The sequence below is a fragment of the Andrena cerasifolii genome, chromosome 1, assembly GCF_050908995.1.
Source record: "Andrena cerasifolii isolate SP2316 chromosome 1, iyAndCera1_principal, whole genome shotgun sequence".
NCBI classification, from domain to species: Eukaryota; Metazoa; Arthropoda; class Insecta; order Hymenoptera; family Andrenidae; genus Andrena; species Andrena cerasifolii.
Genome location: NC_135118.1, coordinates 22,301,215 through 22,319,153, shown reverse-complemented (window position 1 = coordinate 22,319,153; position 17,939 = coordinate 22,301,215). Strand labels below are relative to the sequence as shown.

General features: G+C 40.7%; 2 protein-coding genes and 1 long non-coding RNA gene across 9 annotated transcripts in view; 1 reads left to right on the top strand and 2 right to left on the bottom strand.

The window, feature by feature from the left end:
• Sturkopf (lipid droplet associated hydrolase sturkopf) overlaps positions 1-8,143 on the bottom strand; it is an 87,197-nt gene extending 79,054 nt beyond the window's left edge. Inside the window, exon 1 of the mRNA XM_076815160.1 lies at positions 8,140-8,143. The gene's annotated coding sequence lies outside the window, so the exon portion shown is untranslated. The remainder of the gene's footprint in view (positions 1-8,139) is intronic.
• The window catches only part of LOC143370306 (uncharacterized), a 458,422-nt gene that overhangs the window by 121,998 nt on the left and 318,485 nt on the right, over positions 1-17,939 (bottom strand). The window lies entirely within an intron of this gene.
• Positions 1-17,939, top strand: part of Wge (BAH domain and coiled-coil containing protein winged eye) — a 258,190-nt gene that overhangs the window by 63,463 nt on the left and 176,788 nt on the right. The window lies entirely within an intron of this gene.

Below are 17,939 nucleotides of genomic sequence, written 5' to 3'. Positions count from 1 at the left end.
GGATAGGTTCGGATAACACAGGTTCGGATAACACAGTTCGACAAAATTTGACTTTTTTCAGACTTGTAACATCCAATGGTCGTCTCTTATAGATTTTCATGCGTTGAAAACGAATCCGCAAACCATTCGTCGCCATCACCCTCAGTTTTCGACTGCCACTGTCGGCGCCGCACGTTTTGCCAAACTATTTCGCTTCTGTATTGAAAACAAAACGCGACTTACCACTTCTGTTGATGTTTCCCGAAGGGAAATTTTCTGCTGCATCGCATGGAGTAGTCAGATTTTCACCTAGACCCTTAGTTTTGGAAAAAAATTAAAAGATATCTGCAAAAATGGGTGCATTTCGGGTATTCTTTTCCCTTTGATCGTTGTTTAAACATATTTAAATGTTCTTAATGCACTACCAACTTATATCGTTGTATTTGGGAGGGTTCGTAGAATAATTTGACGGAACAAGCAACCCAATAACTATTACTGTTTCGACACAAAGGATGTTCAAAGTTGAAAATTTGCATTTTTTTTCAAATTCGAATTTCTCAAAAACTGAGGGCGATGGCGACAAACGGTTTTCGGTTTCGTTTTCAGCGCACGAAAACCTATGAGAAACAGCTATTGAATATCACAAGTCCAGACGGCTGTCGAGCTGTGTAAATTACGCTTTTCTGTATCACACTTTTCTTTAAAAAGCAGCCTCGCAAAGATTTAACTAATGCTTCGACATGTATCATTAAGAAATTGTCAAGATTCAAAGAGTACAAAGAAGAAACCATGAAGCACGTACTACATTTAACTGCTCCTCCAAAGAAAATTCGAAGAGGAAAGTCTAACTAGATACCCACAGGTCGATTTTCTCTTCTCAAGAGCTGGGAGCTGCACATTCCTGACTACCAATTTACGTTCTGTCTATTACGAAACGGTTGATGCCTGGATATTTAAGAAAATTGGAGCCTACGTGCAGTCCACCTGCCCATAGGCAGCTCAAGAAAGCTGAAGCAAAGAAAAGAATCTCGATGGGACGGAGTAACGAGATTACGAAACCCTCGAAAGTTTTACGCAGAAATGCTGTGCTACAGAACTTGTGTTCCTTAGGATTTATAAACGCCGAGAAGCGATAGGAAATGGTACTCAGCGTCTCCTTTGTTCATCGCAACGAGAATCGACGCGTTAAAACACCGCTGTTGTTGGCAAACAGAGTTTAGCGAGAGATTGTAATTCGACAATGTTTTGCATGCCGTCACGTTTCTGTTCGTGCTTCGTTTCACGAATTCAAAGCTCCCGCTGGATCGATATAATTCTAAACATTGAATCCACGGCGAACGATACAATACAGAACGATTCGTGCGTGTTCCACAGCGATTCGAGCAAAAATAAGAACAGGGATGGTGGGGAGGAGCATGCATAGAACTCGGGATGAAAGGGAAGAAAGGAGATTAACACTTTCAGTGGCGCGGAGTTTCGAAACGTTCCTCTTTAAGTCGGTCTAACCTTTCCGAGCGTTTGCCTCTGTCGGGAAAAATTTTCACGAAGCGTAGAATGCGAAATTCTCGTTTGGTTTGTTCTTAAAGTAAACGTTCTAAGACTCTTGGACAACCCTTCGATGGTTTCTAAAAAATATCCACGTGGAAAGTCGCCAACGACAGTGGAAGTGTTAACAGTAAAGGATAATGAGGCTGGAAGAAGCTGGGAAGTTGAAGGAACAGATATCATCAGGTGTTTGGGGGTGGTAGAAGGGAAGGAGGTGGAGGAAATCAGTGGTGAAAAATAATGCTGAAGGAGGATAACTTTGTTGGGGCAAAATATAGGAAAAGTGGGAATGAAAGCAGCAAGAATGTGTCTTTTGAAACGACACTTCGAATGATGTTATTCTAGAAGGAATCACATGTGGGTGCAGGAAAATGGGGGAGGATTCTGTTGAAAGGAGGTAGTGGATATTAGAAAAGGATCGGAAACCGAGGGTACAAAAATAGATAGATATCTTCGAGATGAACGAAATCAGAGAAAAGGGCGGGGAAATGATAGGGTAAAAGATATGAGGAAACGAAAGGTGACACGATGAAAAGACAGGATTCGGAATTTTTCAAAGAGAAAGCATAGAGACATCAGAGCTAGGGGTACCAAGTTAGAAAAGAGAGGGGCGTATAAAGATAGAGAAGAAGAAACTGAGAAGGAAATGTGAGGGAAAGATAATAGAGTACTGGAAGAATAGAAAATCAAGATATACGATAATGGAAGGATCTTGATGATAGGGAATAGTGGAAGTAGTTAGTAGGAAACGATGGGAGATTAGAGGTAGATGAGCTGTGGGGTGTATAAGGGAGTTGGAAGAAAAGTAAGGTTCAAGAAGCAAAGCGAAAGGGATTTCGATTAAAACCCAGCATCAGAATTATTAAACGTTCGAAAGATTAAAGATAGAAGTATCACATAGACTGTATAAGTTAGAAAGGGTGGAGGTGAACAGGACTAAAAAGACGGAAGTCGCGAGGGGAGGATAGAAAGAAGATGGTGAAGTGCAGGGTGGAAGCTGAAATCAGAATAAAACGAAGCTTTCAAGGTCGAAGATAAAACTGCTTGGAAAGGCTAGAAGTGAGCAGAGCTGAGGAAAAAGAATACTGCGATAGAAGATTAAGAGAAAGCTACTAAAGCGTAGAAACAGGAGAAGATGAGAGTAAAAGTAAAGAAACGAAGAATTATAAAAGCAAAAATTGACCAAAAATTAAAAGTAGGGACATCATACGAAACCCTGCGGGGAAGTTAGAAAGTCGCAGCGACGAACGAAATGTAAGAGAGGAAACGAGGTGGAAGAGTGGCAGGGGCAGGAAGACGGCGAACGAGAAGAAGAAAAATCAGAGTGTACCCGCTGGGAGGAGAGGAGGAGAGGGCGAGTGAGCCGCGGCGAAAAACGAGGAAGGAGAAGAAGAAGGAGTGGAAAAGAGGAGTAAGAAAAATCAAAGTAACCGCTCCGCGCGCGCAGAGACGCTCAGGCCCTCGGACCGGGGGCACACAAAAACTCTGTCTTCCTTCATCTCGATCATCCCCCCTGGCAGCCGTTCTCTCTCCGTTCCCTCCCCGACTTCCCCCATCCCTATTCACTGGCTCACTCAGTCACTTAGCGAGTCCTGTTCCCCCGCCACCCCGCCCGCGCGCGGGCGCTTTTTTCCCCTTGGCCTTCGATAGCCACGGAGGAAGAACTTAAGCGCAAATCGACGGATGATCGTAGCGCCGGTAAAAACGACGCTCACCGCCCAGGAAACACCGTGACAGCCCCGAGACAATCTCCGCTTCCGGCCCGACCATCGCTCCGCAAACAAACGACGCCTCTGCCGTCTTCATCGGTGCACCTAATCGATTACGATTGCATAACGAGTGGCCTGGCAATCATGGAATTCATAGACGGCATTTCCTCGTTTCTCCTTTTTTTTTAGTTATTGTGCGTTGTTTTGTGCCGAGAGGGTGTGGGGGTCGAGTTATGTACATTTCGTAAAGAGCTTAGGTAAATTTTATCTTCGAATGCTGTGGGTTTAAGGGGCCGTCCCTGAATTACGCAAGGGCAATTTTGGCGAATTATTACCCCCTCCCTCCGCCAGTATAAAAATTCGTAAGATTTGGTATTCCAACCCCCCCTCCTTACGTAATATTTTTTACACTTAATTTTTTCAGTTAGTAAAATTCTTTTAAAGGTTTAATATAATTCATTTAACTCGGTTTCGGGAAATTTAAACTAAAACTACTGATCTGGAACATTAATGATGGAATTTGTATTTATTGAAAATTAGGTTAAAAAATATTACGTAAGGCGCTTCCTGACCCCCCCCCCCCCCAAAGCCTTACATAATTTAAGAAAGACCCCTTATCTCGATATTATTGTTATCATTGCTGAGTTTCCCTGTGATTTGTATTTTTGGAGGATCGAAGAAACGGGTTCACCGTTACTCCTCTGGTGTCCATCTCGTTCTTATAGTATCGAGGACTGCGGGTTTCTAAGTCGACGCTTCGCGAGAGGTGGAAATAATAACCGCTATTATTTATGTGACGGATAGGATCTGTGTAACGAGCGTTCCAACAACGTTCTCTTTACATACGATGAATATGTAGGCCCGTGGAAGCGAGCTATCGAACGATCATCTGCTGGGAAACGTCGCGGAAAGCTGTTTCTTTTTTTTTTGTTCATTCGATAAGAAATTCTCCGCCTAGCGAGTGGGTTTGCGAATAAAAGCGCGGGAAACGGGAGCGCGGCAGCGTGAACAGTATTTTCCGCGTCGTGAACGAACAAATCAACGTCAGTTGCTGGAATGGGGTTGGAAGTATTCGACCGATACAATTTTAGAATCTTACTATATAAAACAGAAAGCTTCTATATGTTCGTGCATGTTTCTGTCGCCTAAAAACTTTCGAACGATAAACTCTCGGGTCACGAAATGATCCTCAGCTCATTATGCCCGAATAATCGACATGAATGTGACTATTTTCACCGAAAAAAAATAAGATTATTTTTCTTTTATAAAATCAGTATATAAATTTCGGGCGAAACCGAGTAGTAAAGCTAAATAGTGCTAAAAAATGCTGTGGACATTCCTCGAGTATTTCAGTATTTAAATATCTATTACATTTAAATTGAAATTGCATTTAAATATTCCGGTACTGAAATTAGTGTTTCCCTAGGTAATTTTACGTTCGAAGCTGACAAGGGAACACCGCGAACCCGGACACACCGATTGGAACGCAACTTTGTGGGTTTTCAGAGCGATTCAAAACAACGGTGTGTTTCAATTGGGCCCTATCGCCCTTTAAGAAGGTGAAAACCAACCTCAAAGTCAAATTAGCGCTTCCACTTTTTCGCGTATAACTCTCAAAGTACCACAGACAGAAAAAAATGTTTCAAACAAAAGTTTAATGGTGCAATAAGCGCTACAAACTTGCGTTAACAAAATTTGGAAAAGAGTTAAAAAAGAAATATATAACTGACGAAAAAAACTCTTTCCAAAATTTTGTTAACGCAAGTTTGTAGCGCTTATTGCACCATTAAACTTTTGTTCGAAACATTTATTTCTGTCTGTGGTACTTTGAGAGTTATACGCGAAAAAGTGGAAGTGCCAATTTGACTTCGAGGTTAGTTTTCAGCCCTTTAAAGGACGATAGGGCCCAAATGAAACACACTGTTGTTCTTATTTTGAGTCACTCTAAAAACCCACAAAGTTGCGTTCCAATCGGTGAGTCCAGTTTCGCGGTGATCCCTTGTGAATAACTTTGACTAAAACCTTTTTTCAATTCGACAACTAGTTCGGAAATAACACAAAGAACAGTTTCTAATATTCTGCAAAGGTACTTTAATTTATCCCAACTCGAATGACAAGAAATTTCGTTCTCGGAATCCTGGAATATTTCAAGATTTTGGTGAAACTCGATAATTGCAGTATTTAAGTAGTCCCAGTCCAGCCTCGAAGACGGAGGCCACAAATTCTTCCTCCTGTTTGAAATAAAAAAGAAAAGGGTAAAAGAAGAGACGAAGTTGAAAGCGCGCTTGCTAAAGCTGCGTGTTGACATTGCGAAGTCAGCAGGAAGTTTCGCTGCGGTTCCCAGTGCACACACTCGACGCGCAAGTACGATCTTGAGTTGTGTACGATGGACGGGGATCTCCCTAAATGGCCAAAATGCACAGCGACGTAAAATAAAGTCCCAACGAGAAGACAATTCCGCGGGAATTAACAGGATTATACCGCAGGACGAATAACGCGAGCAAACATTCCGCAAGTCCTGTAGAATTTAAAGGAGCATCGATTGAACGCCCCCCAGCGTTACTTTCGCGGTCGCGGATACAGGGCTCTCGGTTGCCGGTGTATCGCGTTAAACGCAACGCGGGGCACACGCTGATGAGAATTAAAAGTAAATTGTGCCGCAGCCTGGCGATGACAAGGGCCGTGTGTGTCGTTTCGCGAGTAAGTGGAGGCGCGTCTAGACAGAAAACCCGACGGAGGGAAAGAGTTTTTTTGATGTACACACCGGAACGAATGTTCACGAGTGGCGACGAGCGGACGTGAAATGTTTGCGAATTTTCGCGTGCACGGGCGGCCGTGTCTGGCTGACTTTAAGCCTCTGCCGCGTCTAAATCTCCTGGGCAACGTGCCTTCGAAATTACGAAACGTGAATTCCAAAATATACGCACGCTGACAGGGGAGCTGTGCTCGCTGCGATAACGTGGCTTCGTTTCGAATGGAATCTTGTTTTCGCAATTAAAGGTCTTGCAAGGAGACACTTCCAACCCGATAATTCTGATTTTAATGAAACTTTTAAACTTTTATTTCAATGCATTTGTTTTCTGCTGAAATTCATTCTGAAGGGGCGAAAACAGCCATTAAAGCTACTTTTTTTAACCCTTAACTGGTACCCTGGGTCGCACATGACTCCAAGCACTCAAATTCTCATCAAAGTTCGCTGCAAAATTTTTGGTTGTCTAAGTTTGTCAACTGAATTTCTAATTAATTTTATAGTTAATAGTTTAACTTTCTACGTTCCTATTATTTTATACATTACCTAAGAACAAAATATTCATAGAGGATGATCTAGTGTCGACTTTACAAATTTCTGTGCCCTTTTTTATTCGGGGTCTGCCACGACCCCAGTATACCAGGCACGTTTGCCAAAAACATTATACCAGTTAAGGGTTAAAATATAACTTTATTTTTCCTTTAGTAGTGTGATAGAGCATAAAAGAACAGCGCAATTCTTATATTTAAAGTTCTGTTCTATTTCGCACCGCCGCAAAGTTACCAAGTCATCTATAAATCAAATGTTTCCTTTTCACAATTAAGGAGCTATTAATTTTCGCTTAGCTCCTTTCGTGCTTCCGTTCTAGCTATCTGAAAAAATCTAACAGTCCATAAACGTTTGCACGTGAACGTATATATTCGATCGATGGCAAATCAGGCGTATTAACTGCAGAGCGTGGGAACCACATCGGACAGAGCACGTCCAAGTTACGCCCTTAACTTGTGACGATCGAAATCGCCTATTGACAGCTGACAGTCAGGATTGCTTATTGAAAATCATTTCTGATATCGACCGTTCAGCTATCGTTGCTTAGGCAATATTGTCACGGCGAGATTTAACAGGGCACAGCCCTAATATCTCCGAGCACTGTGCGTCAAGTTTCATCGGCGTCGACGAGACTTGGGCGGTTCGAAGGTACGGTGCAGAAGAATTCGAGGGAAAGTCACGCGAAACGTATTGGCACACTGTCGTGAAGTGAAGCGAAGTGAAGGACCTCTGGATTAACTTAGCACGAGTTAAGTTAGTTAAGACCGAAGCACACAGTGACTCTTGCTGAGCGCCTTACGGCGTTACAGAGGATTAACTATTTATTTCTCACGGATTACAGATATACGTCGCAGTCCGATTGTAAAATCAGCCTCTTTGTCGAGATAATGTTTTTACCTAAATTAGGCAGAGATCATAGACTTTTTGTAATACTGCTAAAAAGTAATTACTTTTGTAATACTTTTTGTAATGGAAACGTTCGACGATAAGAAGTATTACAGTATTATATTAATGTATAGAAAAGTATTACAGAAAAGCTATGATTTCTCAGCCTAATTTTGGTGAAAACTTTTTCTCGACAAAACGGCTGGGCTTTTTACAAAGAGGTTGATTTGGCGATTGTCCTACGACATTTATAATAATATATGTACATACAAATAATATATGACATGAATATTCTCAGATGTTTGGCTGGCTAAGGAAACTAAAATTTGCTACTGTCCTCTTAGCTATGACGTCTGTTTAGGATTAGATCCCGAGTTTACTTTTTAGGAGTCTTTATACTTAATCAGTTTCTATGGTGGGGTGCATCCACGGTGGTGTGTCTACTTTTGTACCCCTCTATGCATCGCTCAAGTCAGAGAAATTATAAAGTGCACAGCTCAGAGGAAACAATCGCCTCATAACACTGTTTATGCAGGACGTGAACTCGAAACTGGGCGATAATTCGAACTCGTGATTATAAGGGGCAACAAGGCATTGAGTTGAAACTATCACAATCACCGACCCCCTGTAATTATCGTACTCCCACTTATATGCCATGACACGCACGATTCATGCATTCCTCGAGCATGGAATCACCGAAACCGCGTCATGCTGATTTTAAACCGCGACCGTGCTTCCTTTTGGGTGTAATCGAAAATTTCCAGTCATGCTGGAGTCGCCGTCTATTTTTCAATATATTGTACGATCATTAACATCGTCCTTTGAATTCCTCTTTGAATTCCTTTCTTATGCGTCTTCCCTTTTCTGATTCAGGGATAACTAATTTCGACTCGCATTTAGGTACAATAATTGTATCATAATTTGCCGTGCAATCGAAAAGGAAATGATTTTGCAATCGGAATATAATAAATGGAAAATGTAGGAGTAATGTCCGTTGTATAAAACGTTCAAATAGAGCTACCGTAAACTGGGGGAACATTTGCAGCACGGGGCAACATTGGCATACCCCGGAATTACATTGTTTTACGTCAGATTAGTAAAACTTAACCTGTTAATGATATTTATATGTAATGCTATTAATGCTATTAAGATGTAAAAAATAAAATAAAATAAACAAATTTAAGTGTCAATATATCTTACTGGCTTAAGATTAGTAAAACTTAACCCGTTAATGCTATCTATATGACGTGCCAATGTTACCCCGGTACACTAACGTTTTTAACATGTATTAAAGAAGGAAAAGGACAAAAGTTTTATGCATTTTGACACTTGTAATACAACCACAAAAGATGCAATGTTATGATAGGATACTTAAAGCAAATGTAAACACGTTAATTTTTAAATTATATAACAAAATGTTTCAAAAACCTGCCAATGTTCCCCCAGTTTACGGTAACAGTTGATCAAGACTCTGTTTTCTTGAAGGACATGCGCATACATTTCCATCTGTAAAACTACACCTTATTCTCACTTATCACTTTATTGTTTAACACTTGTTTCGTGTGAACTACCTTCCAGAATTTTATTAAGTAACCAAGTTATACTTAAAATTATGAAACGCTTCGCGTCCTGAAGCACCCTGCATAATGTGTCTCACAGGATGAACGAATAAAGCGATTCAGGTTTAGTTTAACGTTCTCAAGCTCGCCGTATCAGATAGTAAAAGGTATTTTGCTTCGATATCATTAAACGGAGAAAGTAAGTTCAGAAAGTAAGCGTGTTAGTCGATTCTTTCTCGGGTCGATTAACTTTTTCGCCAAGTCGGGGCAAGCGCGTCGACGGTGCTTAGGAAAAGTTGGGAACAAGGTGGAAAACGGTCGGGGAAGGAAACTTTAAAGGGGGGAAACAACAAAGTGGAGTTGTACGAGGAAGAACGTCGAAAACGGTGAAAGTTGAGAAGAGAATCGTAGGATAAAGTTTCTTGATAGCATTCTTTGCTCTTAACACTTTCGCGCGATACGTAATTTGCTAAGCATTTCTGTTGGCGAGAAGAAAAAGGGGGTTGAGAAATCTTCGCTTTCGAATCTGCTGTGATATCCAAACAAGTAAAGCCGATAACTAAACCGAGGAAAATCCCAGAGACTTCCCTCATCGAGGGAATCCCATCGAACGCGATACTCAATTTTCAAATATTGGGGTGGGAGCGGGAGTGGGGGAGTAGGGAGGGTTTAGCTTATACCAAGCTGAGAAATGAAAAACAGAGAGGCAACAGAAGAGGAAACCGGTGAGGGACAGACGTAGAGACATAGATGGTAGGAACAGGTATAACAGGAGATAGAGAAAAGCTATTAGAGCGGTGGTCGATTAACGCTAAGACAGTGGCGGTGGGGGAGGGTAGTCGAAAATTAAAAAAAAAAAAAATTAAAAACACGGAAGGCGAAGGCGAATCTGGAAATTGAGGTGGTGGTGGATGTGGAGACGGAGAAACTATAATGTGGAGGAAAAGGGGCGGCGAAGGGGCAGGACGGGGAACGGAAAGCGCTTCGAAACTCGTTGTTAAAGCAGATAGAACGCCGCCACCATCCACGCCGTAGCTCCGTCCGCCTCTGTCCACGTATCCCTGCTTATATCCCCTTTACGCTCGTCGAAACACCTCTCTCCTTTCCGCTTCCTATACAGGCTGTTCCACGATATATGGTTGTAACTTAAGGGGTTGAGCCCGGCACACAGAAACGACGAGGAATGTTCGTGCGAACGTTTGGTCGATGGGACTTTGTCTTCGTTTTACTGACGCTTTTCGACTTCGTTAACTCTTAGGGCCTCTCCGCACGGGTCACCTCTGCGACTCGCGGCTGACATTTCGCAGATATTCGCATGGTTCGGACGGGGCTCGTTTAAGAGTATGGAAGTACGGGGAAGTAAGGCCAGTTGTTAGTCGAGGCGTCTCGCGTAAGATGGTCCCTGTAGTAAATTCAGCTGGCTTAATTGCAGTCAGTTAAAAACTAAATGATTTTTATACTCGGGGTCACCTAAATAAAATCTATGATTCGCGGTGTTGCATTCAGTAAGTTTGAGATGTAGAGTTAGGTTTGACACGTTTTCACGAGCCATTTTTTTTATTTAGCGGGAGTGAAACTTTAATTCAAAGGAGATTTTTCGATAATGGAATATCGTAGTTTACTTTCCTCGTTACTTCTTATGTGCCGTGGAATATATAAATAACAATGTACTTCTTGTCGAACCTCGTCCTTTACATTTTAAACGACATGTAATTAGGTAAGTCGCACCCGAAATACTGTATTTATTTCTCTCATTGTAATGTAATACATTATTATGTAACAGAGCTTGCTAACGAATGCGAACAACACTTTCAGACCCGTGGAACATGTTACGAGATCACTGCAAAAACGTTTCTAGGCTTCTGCTGAAATGATCTCTTTGAGCACCTTCCTCGAAGGCGTTCTTCTAGGAAGATGTTACAGTAGCTCGTTTTGTATGAAGAATGATTGAAACACAAAAACGCCCGTAACTCAGAATATATAATCAGACAGTACACATGTTCGTAGGAACTTTTCTCATTACCTTTGAGTCGTAAATTCATTACAGAGCACGTAGTTTGGAAGAGCCTTTATACCTCTACAGCGCACACAGACAAGAGTTACACGTACATGGAACTGCGTATACATATAACGACGAGTACATTCTATGGTGCTTTTCTTTTTTGTAGCGTTAAATATAGTTTGCGTGTCGGAGAATTGCGAGGAAAAAAGATAAGAATTTTTATATCGACCGGTGCACGTTGCTCCTCTGTATAAGAGTTTTGTGCAGTTGCTACGGTGGAAGTCGTCAGTGGTTAATTCGCCTCGCTGTAGGGAGGAATGGCGACCAACTCCAGTCACGAGCCACCATTCACCATCGCTCTTTTAGGATGCAAATTTGGCTCCGGCGTAGGCCTTGGAGGTTCATCAGTGTCCAGTCATTGAGGAATTGATCATCAGTTATCACGCAGGATTCATTTTTCATTGCATACCATTAGTCGTCTCAAGGATCAAGAAGGCTAGAATATCGTCGGAGGCATGAATCGTACGTTTCGTACCGCCAATTCATTCGATCCTCATGGGACGTTCGAGGAATTCTCTTTTCCACTTGAACGGCTCCGCTTAAACGTCTGAAAACTGTCGCGGCACAAGCTCTCCTGCAACTTCGCCGGCCGCCTGGCATGGATTTGCTTCAATTACGCTTCGAGAATCGTCGTTGTCCACCTGCCGATGCATCGGTCTCTTCTGTTCATTTTGAAATCGAGCACTGGTAGAAAGGGACTTGGAAGAAAGTCACGTATTCAGCTTCCATTTGTGGTTTCAGGTGCAGAGTTTAGAATAGTGCGAGATGATCGAAATACGAAACTTGGCCGTCAAAAGTTTGAGCGATGCCAGAGTTTGAGAAATGTCTGTCACAGAAATAAGATAGTTCAATTCGAAAGAATTATATCTTAAGATTTATGTCCCAAGGATTGGGAGTTGCCCAAAGTGGCCCGGTGATACCGACTTAATACGTAAAACTTAATTAAGGGTGTATTGGACGTACAATATTATGCAAAAGTATATGAAATTAGAAACACTTGAATATCTACGTCTTACGCATAGTAAATCTAGATGTAAGGAACTCGAATGACAGTTGGAGTCTTATTTTTACTCCTCGAAAGGTATTTTTTACTTTACAAATGCTTTTTCAAGCACTATTAAACAGCTAAACTTTTGTCAGTGAAAATGCTCCGAATTCACAATTTTCTCGAGTTATAATTTATTTCTTTAAAACGGTGTAGTGAAAACAATCCAAACTCGGCAGATATTTTCATCTATCCATATACTACATGTACAAAAAAATTGAAAAGATTAGTACCATTTCTTCAACATTTTTTCAGCTGTTTTATCTGTCAAGATCGTCTCTTTCCATAAGAGTACGTGTAAAATCAGTGAAAATTAAAGTCGTTATAACTCAGCAGCCGTTGAGTGAATTCGTTTAAAATTTTTGGAGCACATCAGGAAGATTAAAAAGAACAATCTCACAAATTCTTATCGACGTGGTACCATTTTGAAGATAGGTCCGACGCATCGTTAAGGTCGTCATGAGTTTTAAACTTTCTTTCAAGAAACTTCAAATTTGGGAATTTCAAAAAGTAGCTCCACTTATCCACGTAAACATTACACACCACCCCTCGAACGATTTATACGACTTACGCTCCACAATTTCACCCATTCCCAATAGACTATCGAGTCCAGATGATCCAATGATGGAATTCGATTGTAACTCATTAACGTGGTAATTTCTCGCCGCTGAACTGACCCACGGAATCCGATTCTGTTTGGTCGGTCGTTGCGTTTCTTTTTATCCTTTGGCGTCCCTCGGCTCGAACGTTTCGATCTGTATCTCGCAAAAAGAATCGAAGCCTGCTAGTTCTAAGGAGGTTATACGATACTGTTCGTCATCTATATGCAAATGGGAGACTAGCCGGTTAAGAAGGCGGGATTTCTGAGGGCTTGGTGACCAGCGGCTAGAAATGGGCAGCCAGTCGTTCGTTGGCGAACGATGAATAGGATAGACTCGTCGTTTCCTCCCTTTTTAAATAGATAAACGGCGAGGAGCTCGGTACTGGCTCGTTTTGGGTTCACCCCTTCATCAACTCGCTCTCCTTTAATTGCTTCCACATTCCTTCCGATCGGCATAATCCTGAGCTGATGCTTAGCAGATGGCGTGTTTGTTGAGACGTTTCCGAGATAAAAGTTGGCGCGACACTTGCTCGGACCAGTTTGAAGTGAACCTCTTTTGATTACACGTCCCTTGAAAGGCGCTCGATAATTCAGATTTCCTGATCATTTCCGACGCCCACGCGAAGTTGAAGGTACAGTTACGAGGATGGGAAGAACTCGTAGCTTTATATATTAATGTTACATGCGTGCAGGACGTATTTCAGATATCTTCTTTTAATCGATTCGAGGTATTATCTAGGCTCTAGACTACTCGGAACTGTTATTACGTCAGGCTGCAGGGTTGATTTACTATGCTCAATCGTGAGTACTCGTTGCCGTTGCGGTAAACGATGGCTGATATGAAATTCTAATTCGTTAATGAGGGTTGTGAATAGAAAAGGAAATTTGTTGGTGCAGAGAATTCTTGGTGGATCGCGAACTCCGAAATTAATCAAATAAAAGGAGTTATATAATTAAACGTATTAATTCAGTTGCATTTGCTTAATCAATATGTTAAATGTTAATGTCTATCACTAATATTTATATGGTTTCCGAAACTTCTTAGGATTAACTTTCATTTTACTACAGACACTGTTTGTATCCCACATCGACTCGCAGGTGACCTTTTTAAATTCTTCATTCGTTCAATAGTTATTAAAAAATAAATACAATCGATTCGTCGCGACAAGTAAGCTTTGAACTACTAATCTACTTATCTTCCAAAATTGGATTGTATTGCAAAATTCCCTCGTTACTCGAAAACTACGAGTGTAAATGACAAACCTATCCTGGTTTGGACAAACACCCGAGTGACAGTAGTAACGTTAATTTTTAATATTTTCGGGCGACTGGCCCACGAAAATATTTATCAAGTCTCTTTTTACAGGTCAAGTCATCTTGCGATTTATGAATTTAGTACGTTCTCAAAAAGTTTTGGCGCCCCCAGGCTAACAAGCGTCTGCCACCATTCCTGCGAAATATCATAAAATATTTTAATTCCGAAGAGTCGAGACAATTTTAAAATTAAATCAATAGTCATATGTTGCATGTGAGTTATTATTGATTTGCTACATGAAAAAAGGTGAATTATTTTTAAAGTTGTCTTAAGCCTTTGTGTTTAAAGCTTTTCCAATTTCTTTCGCTCAAAATTTGCCACCCCCCAAAATTGGATGCTTCCCAAAATGTGCCGCTCCTCAAAATTTAACGCTTCGCAAAATTGTCGCTCCCTAAAATTTGCCGCCCGCAAAATTAGCCGCTTCCCAAAATTTGTCGCTCCCTCAAAATTTAACGCTCCCCAATATTTGTCGCTTACCCAAAATTGTCACTCCCCAAAATTTGCCGCCCCTCAAAATTCGCCGCTTCCAACAATTTGCCCTGGGATACACAAATCCGCCCCTGATCCTATACCTTCTTATTTAAGTCCCAACGATCCAGGGGCCTTCGATGCTCCAAAGGGGCCTCTGTGGGAGCACTGCCTTATGGGGTAGCCAGAATTAACCATTAACGTATGATCGTATACTGACAGAGGCCAGCCATGTCGAAACATGACACCGTGATCGCGCTTTGTGTCAAGGCTACGTCCCAGCGTAAAACACAGTCGAACCTATTAGACTGGTTCTCCGCCAGCTGACTCTAACTTGAAGAGGGAAAGAGGGTCTAGGCGTAATTTTCTTCTTGCCATCAGGGATCGTTACCTGCCCCGTTCCCAGACCCTTTGTATTCACGGTGGCAGCGTAGCGCGGCTCTGTCGAGTAGGTAGTGGGCGAGAGGGGCTTCAAAGCTTTTTCCTTTTCGCTGGCTAGCGATTCTCGCCACCCGAACACCGTATCGAGGCGAGAAGGCTGTAAAAACAGCTATTGAGGCTCTTTTAACGGTGTTTCTGTAGACATGGACTTGTAAATTGCTCTTTTTAGTGAAAGATAACTATTATTGCAAATACTGCAAATATTACTAACACAGGGTTGGCGATTATACAATATTGTGGTTCTCAAGAAACGAGGAGAAGTACCGTAAACGGAGGAGACATTGGCATGTTTTTGGAACATTTTGTTACATGATATAAAAATTAACATTTTTCAATTTGCTTTAGGTATCCTATTATAACATTGCATATTTTCTGATTGTACTACAAGTGTGAAATGCATTAATTGTTTGCCCTTTTCCTTCTTTAAGGGGCTGTTCCTGTCTAAAGCTCATAAAAACAGGTGAACTTTAGGAATTAATTAAAGGGAAATTACTACATATAATTGAATGGGACTTTTTGCATTGCATTAGGGATGTCTTAAACTATAGAAATATATTTTTTGTTTTATAATTAATCATTGCAGACGGCACTGAGAAGTCGTTAAAATCAAGGCGTCAAAAAATTCATCCAAATCGGTGGAACCTGCAGCACCTAAACCATTGTTCTGAAATAAAAAACAATGCCAGATTATTAAAGGGCATGAAACTCGCTCGTGGACTACACCAGAAAAAATTACAAAAATTACATTTTTTGAGAAAATAACCACATTTGAAGTTTCAAATCACTTTTCCCCTATATTTTTCCTCCTTTCAACACCTTTCAAAATTATAAATTTTCAATTTCTTTAAATTTGGCTGGTCTATTCACGAGCCAGAAGTATGTTCTTCAAAATAAAAAATGTTTCAGGAATCGTATAGTAACTTTTGGAGATACAGCTTCCACCGATTTTGAGAACAACGATTTCGAGAAAAACGCGTTTTAAGTTTTATGTGCGTGCCGAGTGGCCGGGTACTACCCATGCACTTGCCGCTACTCAAGTGCCTATAACTTCGAGAATTTTACGAATTTCAAAAAATCCTTTTAAACACTTATTCCTAAAAGGTTGAACATTCGAAAAATGAAATAAAAAAAATAGATTTTTAGACCAGAACCTCCCCTTAATACATGTTAAGTAACTGTCAATGTTGCCCCAGTTTACGGTAGGTTCTTACAAAAAGACCGCGCGAGGTGTTCGCATCAATGAAGCTTCGCAGAAAGACAGAGAATCAAACAGTTCTTGATCCACGGCTGTTAGCGTAGATGAGTAATAGTTTGCGATATGATTAACAATAGTAATCGTATTCACCCGCTCGCGTTGTAAATACACTTACATGTAGAGCTTCAAAGGTGTGTTTCATGCATGCATCGAGATTATTGTTGCTTAATAAGTATGTAACTATCGTGTGCAGGTGGTACGGTTATCTCCACGCTAAATTGTTACGCGCGCCGTGTAATTGGCATTATAGCCAATGCACGAGCGATCGCCTGGTCTTTTTTGTAGTAGGTACGCGTGTTGCAACGTCGCTGGTACAGGATAAAAATGATTTATTATGTGAAACTGCCGAGATGACGCATTCTCGTATGATAATTAGCGCTGTGGTGCTGGAGCCGCGATTCGACGCCCGATCGAGCGAAACGGGTTATGTGATTGAAATTTCCTTGTCCCGGGCGACGAAAGCTTCGAAACTTTTCAGTGAAACGGAGCGTACAATTTTGACGGTGTTTGATTGGAAAAAGTGAGACCTTTTGGCTTCTTTTGTACGTGGTGTTTTGAAATACTTGTAACAGCGGGTTGTGATATGAAGTAGGGTAGACCGGGGGCGGTAGTAACATTTTGACTTTGGAATACGATTACGCAAAAACTATTACAGTTACAACATTTATTCGAAAATTTTACTTACTTATCTGACATTATTTGAGCCACAACAGTTTTGCTGTATGTCAAGTAATATTCCGGTTATTAATAAAAAATGAGAAGCGGAGAAAGTGTTACAATCGTCCCTGACCAGGTTTTTGAACTTAAATTATAAACTTTTATTAGCGACACAGTTGAAAGTGATAAGTAACGATCAGTATTACTTTCAAAATGGCCAGATTAAATATTAAAAAATACAGAAAATACGTACTTGCAAAGGGAGTATTTATATTACAATTTTAAATCAGTAAGGAAAAGTTACTTTAGGGTATCGAAAAGTTATTTCCTTCACTATGCATGTCTATTGTGCTAGGATGTGGATGTGTGTATTTGAAATGTCATTCTTCATCATATATCCAAAATTTGTGTTAATATCTATCATATGTTTTGAGATATTTAACGTGTTACAATCGTATGCGGTCTACCCTATAGGATAATATTGGGTTCATAAAGTTTTTGGGTTGATTTTCCGACAATTTGGTGTTTCTAATACATTCATCCTAAACGTAAAACAGTTTGAATGATTGGTTATAACAATTCGTGTGGGTTGTGTGGATATTAATAATCAACAGGTACATACTTGCTCTTTATTGCTTTCCTTTTTTATAAGTTTTTATTTAGCTTCACTTGTGAGTTCGTTAGTTGGTCAGGGTGAAATCTTGTAAGCTAATTTTCACCCACTTCCACATATCCGATCGACTTTAAACTTTGCAAAATAATTTATAGTAATTTTTTTTTTAAAAAACAAGCTTTCATATTTAACTCCTCTTGTTAGTTCCGATGACAATACAATATTTTCACTGAAAAGCATAAAATTATTCCTTCCTTTTTAGTACCATTTAATAAAAGCTGATTTTTAACCAAATCTTATTACTAAGTATAAATTTGTTTGCTTTATTCTAATCTGCAAGATAAACTCAATCAGATTCCCCAGCATTGCAACGTTGTCGAGTCAAAATATATTCGGCACTGTCGAACTTCCATATTCCACTCTGAAAATTATTTGCAAGGCGGCACGTTGAAGTCGAAATTCCTCCACTACTTAGTGTAATTTTTTCGAGAAACCGCAAGGCGTGGG